General features: G+C 44.2%; 1 protein-coding gene across 2 annotated transcripts in view; it reads right to left on the bottom strand.

Annotated features, from left to right (window-relative positions):
• RNF182 (ring finger protein 182) overlaps positions 1–12,690 on the bottom strand; it is a 69,166-nt gene extending 56,476 nt beyond the window's left edge. For both annotated transcript variants that reach the window (XR_009460859.1, XM_019498494.2), the window contains exon 1: positions 12,492–12,690. The gene's annotated coding sequence lies outside the window, so the exon portion shown is untranslated. The remainder of the gene's footprint in view (positions 1–12,491) is intronic.
• Positions 12,691–13,000: the final 310 nt, after the last annotated feature.

The raw sequence follows: 13,000 nt of genomic DNA on the forward strand, positions 1-13,000 counted from the left end.
GCAGGCTTCACAAGAGAGGCAAGTCTTTGAGACCTTGGCTCTTCTCAGTCCTTGACTTCCCAAGTGATCCATAGCATGCCCAGCCCTGGGAGCTCTTTGTTTTCAGTTAGCTCCCAGGAAGGAAGCTTCTTTTAAAGAAGAGGGGTATCAGAGTACCAATTGTCTCCAACAGCACAGCAGACTCTGCTTCAAAACAAACAGTCTTTATAGGGCCATTTCAATTTCCCCTGTCCTCACTCAGACTTGATTCGGTCCTCCCTGGGACTATTCTTTTTCTCTCTGTCCTCCCTGGGACTTTTTCTGTCTCCCCTGGAACCTTTTCCCTGTCTGCCCTGGGACCTTCTCTCCCTGTCTGCTCTGGGACTGCCTTTCTCTTGTCTGCCTTGAGACTTTCTCTCTCATCTCTGGGACTTTTACCATGTCCTCTTGTGGACTACTCTCTCCTCCAGCTCTCTCCAAGCCTCACTCTGTCTCCTCACACCCAGGCAGATACACTTGCATCAACACGGTTACAAAAATTTAGTATTATTTTGGGGACAACACTCACCCAATACAATGAAACATTGTCACGGGGAACCAATCAGAGAGCAGTCTCTGTGGCCTGCTGTCAGGCCTAGACTGCCATCCGCCTGTGGGGTGAAAAGGGCATATAGATGCCTACTTAGGGAATTATTTACAAGAATGATTTACAGTAAAGCCTGCCCACACAGAGCCCCCCCCAAAGTGCTCCCCACCAGAATGGGAGACTACAGTCTAGCTCACCCAGCCTCTTTCCTCTTAGATGCTTTAGAAATTTTCATACAAATTGACTGATCTCCATTTAACTGTAACTGGGTAGCACTCCTTATTAATAAGGCTCTCATGGCCTCTGATAAAAATACAGAAAGAGCAGATACCTACTATGGTTATTCCTACATTGAGAAAAATGGACGAGGTATGTCATGAACTTTCTGTGGGAGCATAATATTTCTATGCCCACTCAGTAGCAGGCTCATTAGTGGCGGTTGAGACTAATGAGATAAATCAAGCAACAGCAAAATTTCCATCAGAGGGAAAAAGAATGAATATGTCTTGATTTATTTGGACATAAAAACTGTTCATTAGTGAGCCTTCAAACACTACTGGCCCATAACGATTTCATGAATTATAGTAAGCTCTCTGATTTTGCTGAGAAATTTTCCCAAGAGACCAGGACAATTAAGAACAAGATTTTCTCTCTGCACAGTTATGGATACAGCTGACACTGTTCCTAGGTCTACAGCTACTCCAGCAGTGAGGCTGAAGGCATTTTGGCTCCAAAGTCCTGATTTCCATGTGAGGTCCAGTGGATGGTGGAAGATCTGCCTTTTGAAACCCAAGATCCATTTTAGTAAAGACTGACAATGCCTTTCACTCACTGAAGGACTTCTGAACCAAGCTTTGACATTTATAGTCCTGCACCTAACATAAAACAGGAAGATCCCCCACATTTTTCAAGGCAGAGCCCTTTATCAGGCACTATCTTCCTTCAAAGAATGTCAGAGCCTTCAAAAAAGAAACAGTTCTCAGAAAAAGGAGACTCTTTTTCCCAGCCCCACTTTTACTTCGAACTATATGCACTGAAACAACCATTTTGATGGTTAATTGGGGGTTGCAAAATCACTTTTCAGTATCCAGACACTTCCATTCCTCCCATTTGAAATTGACTTTTCTTCCAGGATCTATAGACCTAAATAAGTACAGACTACAGAGTAATGAAAATAATCTCAGCTGCTCCGTCCAACTCCATAGTGCACCTGTTGTTCCTCTTCAGGGACCCAGTCTTATAAAAATGTACAAACATTACTGTATTTCAAAGCAACAGTAGAAGTAATATCTCAATTCTCAGGCATGGTGTTTACTCCAACTACTTCATAACACTAAAGAAGAAGGAAGGCTGGCACCCCTTCTTGTTTTGAAGAGAGCCAAGTTTTGTCTATACTATAGCAGTGCCCTGTCCCGGCATTGGAGACCCAGAGCACCCAAGTCCATAGCTGCACTCCAAACTCAGAAGTTTGCTAGTGATGTTATTCTGGGGTCATTCCTAGTGCCCATTCTCAGGCCTGCCACAGATCAAGAACTGGCACTATCCATAAATAATTCTCTGTTTGGCACCTGTACATTTTTGAGAGCATTTAACAGTCTTAGCCGTAGTTACAGCTTACATAATTAGACTGAGTGTAACAGTCTACCCAATATTGGACATCTGACTAATTTGATGGAGATTATTTCAACAGGTGAAGATGACATTCATTAGATTCTTCACCCCTTCTTCACTCTTGGTCTAAAAATCAATACAGAAAATTCCAGATTAATGCTGTGAAAAGACTAGGAACAATATTAGGGTCAACTACAGCCAGAGCATATCTAGTCTAGGATAGATTAAAGGTTATGTCCAACCTAATAACTCAGATGCAGACAAATATTTTCACTACAGTAAGGAACCACTTAAGTCTCCTTAGGAAAAGGCATCCTGCATGTTTTCATGAAGTAAGACAAACTACATCTATGCCACATGCTGAACTGATTCAAATGAGCATACCAACCAAGTAGACATCTCTTAGGTATACTGCTTCTTGATCCACAGAAGGTTGGCATAAAGATTCCAAACAAGAGCTCAAGAATATACCTTTCAAAAACACTCTACCCAACCAGGACCATTTTGATGGATACATCCATTTTAGGATGGACAGGAAACCTGAACCATTGCTAGACACAGAGCTGATGAACTTGAAAAAAGACAAAGCTTCATATAAATGTCCTAAAGGTCACAGCAGTCTGCAGATCCTGGTTTGCATATCTATCATTCATTCAAAATCACAAAATGCAGATTATGGCTGACAGTTTATCAGTTATGATTTATATAAGCAGACAAGGAGGGCCAAGATCATCCCTGTTCTGCCAGGAGGTAATAATTTGATTATGGAACTGATGTATCCATCATTAGGTATCTCTCAGAGTAGTTCATCTCCCAGGCCTGCAGAATGTTTTGCTAGACCATGAATGGGAAATCAAGTTGTTGGTCATATATAGTATCTTCAGGGTATAGGACATCAGTAGGGTTGTTAGCAATAGGCAAGAAAAATAAATTCTATTCCTCCAATACTTCTGATTCCCAGAGTGCTCAGAAAGATCAGACAAGAGGTGATGAAGATCATCATGATTGTTACCTCCTGGCTAAGACAGTTCTGGCAGCAGAGTTATTGCCATTGTCAATTTGTCCTGCAAAGAGTTTACTTCTCCTGATGGACTTGATAATTCAAGATGAAGTAAATCTACTGTATCCAAATGCAGATGCCCTTCATTAGCTTGCTGCTGGCAGGATGTCAGATTTAGATCATGATTTGCAAATTTCAAACTATATGAATCCAGGGCAGAATGGACTGCATTAGACAAACTTATACTGCTAAATGGAGAAGATTTACAACCTGGTATGAACAAAGGCAGCCCCCTATCATGTTAGGCTACTTGCCCTCCCTGATGTTTTTTTGCTCGTCTATTACTTTAGTGGGGATACCTGCAAGACCAGCTACTTCTGTGGTTATTTCATACCTAATAAAAACCATACAGTATTTTCATACCTGATCACAGCTAGATTTTTGAAGGGTCTCATATAGGTCTTTCATCAGCAAAGAACATCTCTCCACATGGAAATTCTATGTGGTTCTTACAGGTTTAATAAGGCTGTCTCTCAACCCCATGGCAACCTGTTCCCTATTAAATTTATCTGTAGAGACCTCCTTCTCAGATGCAGTTACTACAAGGGCTGAGGAGATACAAATATAGCTGACCTACACTATACAGTACAACACTCTACAATGAACAAAATCTTTCAGAGCTTCCCCAAGTCTGTTTGGAGCAATTGCTGAGAACATGAGTACACAAACAAGCTACTGTGAGGTAAGAGGGAATGAACTTACAGCTACTCTACAGTAATTGGCCACATGCATACACTTACCCTATGGTGAATAGGAGATAACAGACTTTTACAGAGGGGTAAATTACCTTGCATTTATTGTGGGGCAAGAGAACTGAGGCAGTTACTAAAGAGTAGCTGATCCACTATATGTTCACATTCCAGATTGCTTCATGGCAATTTGCTTGTCCATGTCTCCAGATAAAAACCAGCCAATAACAGCTCAAAGACTAAATGGCTGTCAGACTTTATTAGAGATTGTTATGACACAGCTAGTTTAGATCCGCCCCATTCAAGACTAGGGTCCAGGCAGTTTCCATAACTTCCTTGTGAAACATTTGACTTCAGACATCTGCAAGACAACCACAGGGCAATTAGTTCTTACATCACCAGAATACTGTTCCACTGGAGAAACATCAAGGGTGGATGCTTATTCTGGCAGAACTGCGTTATAGTTTCTTTTATCTAGCCTCTCATTGGGTCATAGCTTGTGTTCCATTTACATATACACCTGTATTAAGCACTCCAAAAAGAAAGCTTACTTACTGGTACAGTAATTAGAGTTTTTTGAGCTATCTTGCCCATTGCTATATTCCATGACCTACTCTCCTTCCCCACTACAACATGTAGATTCTGCAGAGCTGCAAGAACTGATTTCCCTTCTCTTTTTAGTTTCAGGGGGTGGAATGAGGACACCCAGTCTAGTCACTGCAATGAGGACACCCAGTCTAGTCACTGCTGGCCAAAAAGATTGCAACCTCAAGCCCATTCAAACCAAGGATGGAATAGCACATCTTGAAGAACTCTCATTACTGTACTAGTTCTGTAACTTTTCTATCTTGTGGAACCACATGGTGTCCAATGTCCTTGGTATCTGCAGCAAAGTCCTCTTCCTGTTAAACTAACACAGAAAATGATCACAGTAGTAAATTGTCAATTTCCAGCCACAAGCTGGAGATCAGGCACACAATTTTGTGAGTGGTGTTTATGGCCATTTGCTAAGCCCAAAGCACAGGCGACTGGTAGGGGAGGCATGGGGGGGGGGGGGCACATGCCCCCCAGCCCCCTGAGATTGGCCCTCGACTTGGCACTGCTCAGGATGGGACAGTTTTTTGCCCTGAGGGCTGGCGGTGTGTTGGGTGGGGGGCACTAAGCCACAGCACATAAGTATAAGAGTCAATCTGGGGCTTTTGGCCCACCCCTGAGCCTGCCCACAAATTGTGTCCCCCCAGGCGCAGGAAGCACGAGTCACCCCTGGCCCAAAGGGACACTGAGTCAGGAATCCTGAGTTCTATTCCAGGTCCAAAGAAGAGTGTACTCTAGTGCAGTGGTCTGCAAACCTTTTTCATTTGTGGACCCCTAAAAACTTTTGAACTGAGGTACAGATCCCTTTGAGTTGTGAGTGTGGGTATTCACATATTTTTGATTGATCATAATCACCTTTCGTGGACCCCTTAAACAAAGTCTGTAGACCACAGATTGAAAACCACTGCACCAATCTTACAGATCCCTCTGAACCTGACCGCTTCTGCCTGACCTTGTCCCAGGACCCATGTCCCCCCCAGCCCCATCTTGGCTTCCCTTCAAGTCCCAATCTTTCCCTGAGCCCCTTTTGCAGTCCCCATTGCTGAATCTGTAGCAAAACCCCCAGTTTTTGTTTCTGGGGTTTTTTTATTTGTAAAATGCATTCCCTCCCCTTCCCCAACCATTTCTGACATTCTCTCTGCCCTCTCTATCCCTTATAAGCAGGCATCCTGATTTTCTGTTTCCCATGGAAAAACAGAGAAACCATGGACTTCACATTTTTATCAGAGAAAACATGGATTTTCCCTTTTATCAGAGAAACCCATAGATTTCCCCCTTTTGCAAAGAGCTCTGCAGGCTGGCAGAGTTCCAACCTACAAGAGCTGTTTGCAAAAGCGGCTGGGAAACCCTCAACCCTGCTAGAAGGGGAAGGGACGAGGGAAGGGCAGGTCCCAACACTCATACTTACCAGAGGTTGCTTCAGGCTCACTCTTTTTGCTGGAGGTAAGTGGGTCTTGGGGGTTGTGGGGCAGGGCTGGAGGGGATGCTGGCTAGGGGCTGAGGGAGCAGGGAGGTTTGCAGCCAGCTAGGCATTCCGGCTGGGAGGGGGTTTGCAGCCTCCCTGCTCTCAGCCCGAGGGCTTGGCTGGCTGGAAATCCCCGCCACTCCCTGCCAGCTGCAAATCTCCCTGCTCCCTCAGGCCCTAGCCAGCTTGGGCCCTCCCTGGCTGGGCACTCTGGCTGGGAAGGGGGGTTTGCAGCCAGCCGACCACTCTGGCCAGGAGCAGGCAGGCCACCTTGGCCGCAATTCCTCTGCATTCATGGGGGCAGTGCACATCTGCTCTGCCCTCATCCCCTACACAGATCTGGGGTGTGTGGGTCCCTCCTGCCCCTCAGGAGTGCACGCTGCCACTGGGAGCCGGCCCTGCCTGAGCCTGCAGCAGGCAGCAGCAGTGCGGGAGCCGGCTCACGCTCCTATTGTAGCAGCTGCTGCCTTCCATTGGGGGCAGGAGGCTGCAGACCTGGGTCCCTGGCCCCATAGCCCTGACAGCTGGGGGCCCCCTCCAGCAGGGCTGGGGGGAGGGGCTGTGGGTGGGGGGCAAAGGGAACAAGCAGGGCTGGGGGGCTGTGAGGGGGGAGTGAGGGACACCAGCAGGGCTGTGGGGGGCATTTAATTTTAACCACAGATTTTGGGATTTTGATCAGAGAATTTGGGATTTTTTTATCATGGAAAACCAGGATCCCTGCATTATAAGTGATTACAAGTAGTACTAGGTAAGCTAAGTTCTTGTATACTATTATTGTAATAAGCTCCCTTTTTATATATTGCAAATAGTGTTCTGTTATGTTTGTATTGATTTTTACTGTTTTATATTGTATTATATTGTATTCCTATCATCTGTACATTGATTTTTATTGTTTCATATTAATATTTTATGGTTTAGGCCTGTGTCTGTAAAGTGATGTCAAGTATCCATTCCCATCTTGTTTCCATCTTGTCCCCATGCCCTGTTGTGTAAGTATATTGCAATTCTGTAACCTCTCCCTTGTAAACTGGTTTTCCTTGAATGCCTGAAACAAAAGAGGGAATGGACGAGTGAAACACAATCATAGCAGGACCCCCTACTAAATCACCCCACCATCAAAACCAATACCTGGACCAATGACCCAGCCATTGGAACCACCCTCAGCATTCAAGAAACAAAAGATGAGGCAACCCACCATTGTGCCAAGGCTGTACATGCTCGGTATGAACATCTGGAGCCCTCTGGAATAAGGCTAACATTGCCTGGACATACCCTCCCCATAGGAGATCATAGGTAGTCCGCCCCATAAAAAGGGGTAGTGAAGACTGACTCCTTGGGATGCCATCTTCACCTGGACCAGACCTGCTCCACATCACACTGCCTATCAACCCAGAGGCCCTGCCAGTGATCCCCTCTGGACAATACTTGCTGGAGAATGACCCTGACTGGCCATCGAGGACGCCCTTCCAAGCCTGGATAGGTAGCTGTCACCCACATCCTCTCTTCAACCAAGGACTTGGACTTTGTTTATCTTCCCTACCTGGACTCCAACCCTTCCACTGAGTCTCTTTCTCCTGCCACCATTGTGTGAGTGTGTATGGGAGTTCTTGTGTGAGTGTGTGTGGGAACCAAGCTGTACAGTACAGTGTTCATTTAATAAAACTCTTATTTGGACCCCTGAGTTGGGTTTTGCTTTACTATGGTTCCATTCCTGCTCCAATCTCTGTTCCTTGCCCCTCTAACTTCTGTCTCATTTCTTCCTCTTCTGCTTCTGGCTCACTGCCACCTCCAACACCTGTCCCATGCTCCTGTGGCTCCAGCCGTCCTGAGCTCTTCTCTGCCTGCAAACCCGTTTCTTTGTTATTGCCTCATCTCCACTGCCTTTTCCCCTGATCTCTGCCACTTCTGTTGCCTCATCCCCACTGCCTTTTCCCCTGATCTCTGCCACTTGCTCTTTAGTTACCAAGCACCTCAAGCATAGGTACCACAGACACCAACACGGACACACACTGTCAACTAAGTCAGTGTTTAACCTGTGTGTATATGTGTATGTATTTGTATATTGTGTATGATTTCATGTCATTATCATTAGGGTGTGTATGTGCTTGAATTGGTGGTATGTGTGCATGTGCAATTGTACACCACACCCTCCTGACTAACAGCGCAATATTGAGATCCTGAGCATTGGCCTGACCCCACAGGGCAACAAATCCACATCAGGTACTTCCTTTTTTGACCCATTCATCAGATCACTTGGATCCTTGCTTGTCTCCTCCATCTCCCCAGTCCCATCCCTTTCACCCTTTCCCTGTCCTGTTCCCCATCCACCCCTTCTGACTCCCTTTTACTCAATCTAATCCTTGTGCCCAGCTTCTCACCCTTCTGACTTCCAGTCAGACCGCCTCCTAAACCTTCATCTCCTTATCCTCCATGCTGCTTGGGCAACAAAGAAGGGTGGGAAGACTGAGAGAAAAGGAGAATTTCCTCATTTTCATCTCTGTGTGAGTGTGACACTGCATCTGCCTCTGGCTGACATGAGGAGCAGTTGCAGGGTGGGTCACAGTTGGCTCCTTGCAGCCCTGGACTGGAGCACACTCAGTACTGGTAGAATCTTTAGAGGATTGAGCTGTGAAACTTTAACAAGTCTCTACTGACCTTGTGTGGACTGAGACTTTCAGAGGTTTATTACTTAGTCAAATTCTTATTCCAGAATAAGCTGTTTTGAAATGCAGACAGGCCCTAACAGAGGGTTTAAACCGGACCTACCTCTTGGGTTTTTTGGTTTTTGTTGAAAAAGATAGTGGAAGGGGTACATATATCTAGCCCACTTGTTGTGCCTAAATTACTGTATAGCATGTCACTCAATTTGTAGGAAAAATAAGGGGCCAGACACTATTTCACTTATCAGGTGTACAAATGTGCTTAGGTGTCTGTGTGTGCTCCTATGCCACCCTGTTTGAGTCCCTAAAAACAGTTAATGCAGAAGGTGGATACATCCTTGCTGCATTTTTGTGATTCAGTCTTAAGGGTAAGATAAATTATAAATTACATAAAGTGCATTAATAGATTTTCAGGACTTGAACAGGGTGGAATTGAATTGCACTTAAGCACCTAAGTCTACTTAGACACTTAATAGATGGAACTGAATTTGGCCTCAGGTGCATGAAACCACAGAGGATCAGGTTTTGAAAACGTATTGTAGGGGGTTTAAAAGTTTTTGCTGTTATGTTGGGAAAGGTGCAGAGCAATACATATCTTCATGTATGCTTGCAGTAGAGCTGAGGTCCAACATATATGTATTTAGAGACCATGTCTGAGTTCTTTGCAGTTAATATGAACCTCACCTATGCTTACTTGCTGCTTTATGCTTGGAAATGCACATTTACTGAATATTATGCCACGCTAAGATGCAAATGTCTGCCAACAGCATGTTACTTCCAGAACATTAATTTACATTGGATGGGAAGAGTTACACTTCATAATGGGTAAAGGCCACAAGAGAATTTCCTGAGCTTTGTTCTGCTTGGTCCCACAGCACTCCATAGCAACAGCCTCTAGGGTGCCACTGGTAGGTATCTTTCTGTGTACCTGTAATTGCTGCTGGCATGCATTGACTTTAGTGACCTAATACCACTGCAAACCGTCCCACATAATGGGTTCTTTCATTTCTTTTTGAGACAATGCCCTATCCTTCCTCAGACTTTATGTAGACCGAGGGAAGGCATAAAATGGCATCTGTGTGGTCCCAGTGTAGGCCAAATTCTAGCATTTCTTAAAATCTTACTACCTATTTACATGTTAGTTTATGAAATGGCCAGATTTTCTGTAGTGAGTTACCTTGCTCCCTTACGATGTGCGTAGAACTTTGTTTTTTCTGACTCCTCTCACATTTCATCTAATACCATTCCAGTTTTTGGAGTTAGTAGTTCTTTTGCAGATAGTCTATATGGAATCAGTTCAATTCTGCAATTTCATATGGTAGCATATCTCCCGAAAGGTTTTGGCATTCATTTTGGCTTTTAAGACAGGATTTGTATTAAGTTTCAATCCTTTTCTCACTATTTGTCATGGAAGCAATGGGAACAGAAGTCCCCAGGTTTTTAAGGTACATAACTGACCTTTTATTTCCTGATAGGTACTTTTCAATTTCATATAGCCTAGAGTATAGTCTAGAAAGGTAATTTCCCATTGTGCTAAACTAAACTGAGGTCACTATTCCCATGCATTTAATAAACCCCAAAGCTTTCTCTTCAGTGTTACATAAAAACAAAGGGTTTTTGAAAGGGTATCACTTTTTCCTCAATAAAACAACTGTTGTGACACTTTGTCAAGATGCAAGAAACATTTCTGAATGCTTTGCAAGCCACTGTACACTGGATATGTAAACCATTCCACTGAGATTTTGGATGTTTTAACTCAAATGTTTCTAATTTCTTTTCATGTAGAGTTTAAATGAACAAAACCATAGCGACAAAGACATTAGAAACTTTTACAATAGATTAATACATTAATTTTAAATATAATACCAAGTAATGTTTCTTGCCAAAGACTTTCAGCTTCACACAAAGCATCTGCCACTTTTGCTTGCAATTGTTGAAGAAAGTTATACTTCTTTGTCATGTTTCTTCCCCAAATGTCCCGCCATATTATTTTTATTAACTGAAAGTCTTTCAGTGAAATTGCTAGGTTAGTTGCTTAATTTAAAAGTAGCAATTTCTATATCTACTTGATAGGCTCATCAGCTCCTACTCAACACTTAGCTTGAGTACTGAAATCCTGAGAGAGTGATGAAAAATACATTATTTCGCATGTCTTAAATCTTGAATGCTGTGATTAAATTCTACTTGAAGTTCAAATCCTTACTACTACATCCTCTTCAGTATACAGGTCTTTCCCTTACATGACCCCTGTTCACACATATGATTCCACATGTTTAGAGTATTTAACATGTACTACTATAATTTTATCCTGATCCATCTCTCAGTTTTGTCCCTAGGTAGTATAATGTCACTACACAATCCACAGTGGGGCACTGTTAGCTAGTTACTTAGGACTTGGTGCTTTAAAGTCAGTCAGTTTCTCAACACAGTTATTCTCAGAGAGCTCTTGAAATTTTTTATTTCTTTCAAAACATTTTGCTTGCAAAGCAAATAACTACCATACTGAAAACAAATGCAGTATAAATACTTTATATTTAACTGTATTCGAAGCTTCCATAAACTGCTCTGTCAATAGTGCCTTGTTGATGCCAAGACTTAGCTTTCCTTTTCTCCTTCTTGACTTATCCTTGGCTGCCTGAATTAATCAAATGTGATATATATTTTTTAACCTCACCAATTTTCCAATGAAGACTGACTTTGAGAGCCACCAACTCATTTCACATAAACCCATAAAACAGACCTTTTTTATACACTTACTCCCAGGCATGAACAGTGTGAATCCTAAGCCACCTGGTGCCTCGGTATTTCTTGTCTTTTTAAGCAATACATATTAAAAGTAGAGTGCCCTATCTTCTTCCATAAAACTGAATTAGAACACAACCGGTTGCAGCACTGAATTCCCAAGGGGGGGAAAAAAACATATTTACTCTGCTTTTGCAGCAAAACATGTAGTTTATCAACAGCAACAATGCATGTTTCTTTAAAGATACAAATAGTGTCCCTGCTGGAAATGAAAGCCGAGCCCACCAGTTGCAGATCAGGGAACTAAAATGGAATGAGCCCTTATGTATAATTTTTCTGTAAACTTATCTTTAAAGTTGTTGCCAGGACAGTAAGTCAACCTGTCAGGCTAACAGAAAAAAGTGACCCCCCCCCTCCCCCAAAGAAGCAGGATCACCCCCTTAACCCCCGCAAAGAAGCAGGATTATCCCTGGAGCTGTGCATTTAAGTTGAATGGTTGTTATCCCTCCCACACTCTTGAAGCAAAAGTCATAAACCGGTCTCCTTCACACTAAGCCTTTGGCTCCTCTTCATTTCAGACATTTCTTCTGCACTGACACTGGGTTTCCAACACATTTAGCACAACCAGTTAAACAAAATAAGACCTTTAACAAATTCCAACTTCCTTTTGCCTTTTACCAAATACCTCTTCCTTTTCACTCTCTGTGTCAATATTTTTGTGTGCTGATCTTCCTTTCCCCTCGTCCTTCCAGTCTTTACTGGTTTTCCCCTAGAGTGGGTAAGGCAGTTTGCACCCCCCTGTCCCACATATACCCACGCCAGCACACCCCCAAAATAATCCCAAGAAGGTATGTGCTCAGGGGCTCCGTGTCAGGCTCTGGTGAACGAGCCGCCTCCGGCAGCGCTGCTGCTGCTGCTGCTCACTCCTTCGGGGGGAGACACTGGTGCAGTAATAAACTGTCAGCAAGTCATTAAAACACAGTGATGCTCAGGAGAGCCCCAGCCCCACAATGATGCCCAGAGCAGTATGCAGCCCCCTGTACAGGGGATGGGGAAGCTAAAGAGGGGGGAGGAGGAGTGCAGCCAAATCTGGCTGCCTCTGTACCTGTTCTGGGTGTTGCAGGCAGGCTTTCTTCAGGAGACGGTGACCTCCTCCTTCTCCTCCTCCCTCAGCCTCAGCAACAGCAGTGAGCGTCTGAGAGCAGGGAACAGGCTTTGTTACTACTCCAAGGAGGCCCGGATCAGTGCCGTTGCTATAGAAACTGGCTGCAGCCTGAAGCGACACTGACAAGTGGCAAGGGAGCCTGGACTGTTCATTCAGGAATATCCTAGCCTTCTCCACTTACTCATGCTGCAGCTGACACTGGGAGATGCCCAGCCCAGGGGGAGAAGGGGCTTCACCCCACCCAGTTGCTCTCTTCCTCTCGGGTACCCAAGATCAGGGATGTTGCTCTCCATCCTTCTCTAGGAGGCAGCCAACAGGCAGTCTTCCATCTCAGCACACACACACACACACACACACACACACACACACACACTCCCCCCTCCCATGTCTTTCTCTAGGACTAATGTGCTGGAGGGCATGCTTGAGTGAGAGTCTCTTGGGAGTCCCTG

The sequence above is a fragment of the Alligator mississippiensis genome, chromosome 3 (genome assembly GCF_030867095.1).
Source record: "Alligator mississippiensis isolate rAllMis1 chromosome 3, rAllMis1, whole genome shotgun sequence".
In the NCBI taxonomy this organism is placed as follows: domain Eukaryota; kingdom Metazoa; phylum Chordata; order Crocodylia; family Alligatoridae; genus Alligator; species Alligator mississippiensis.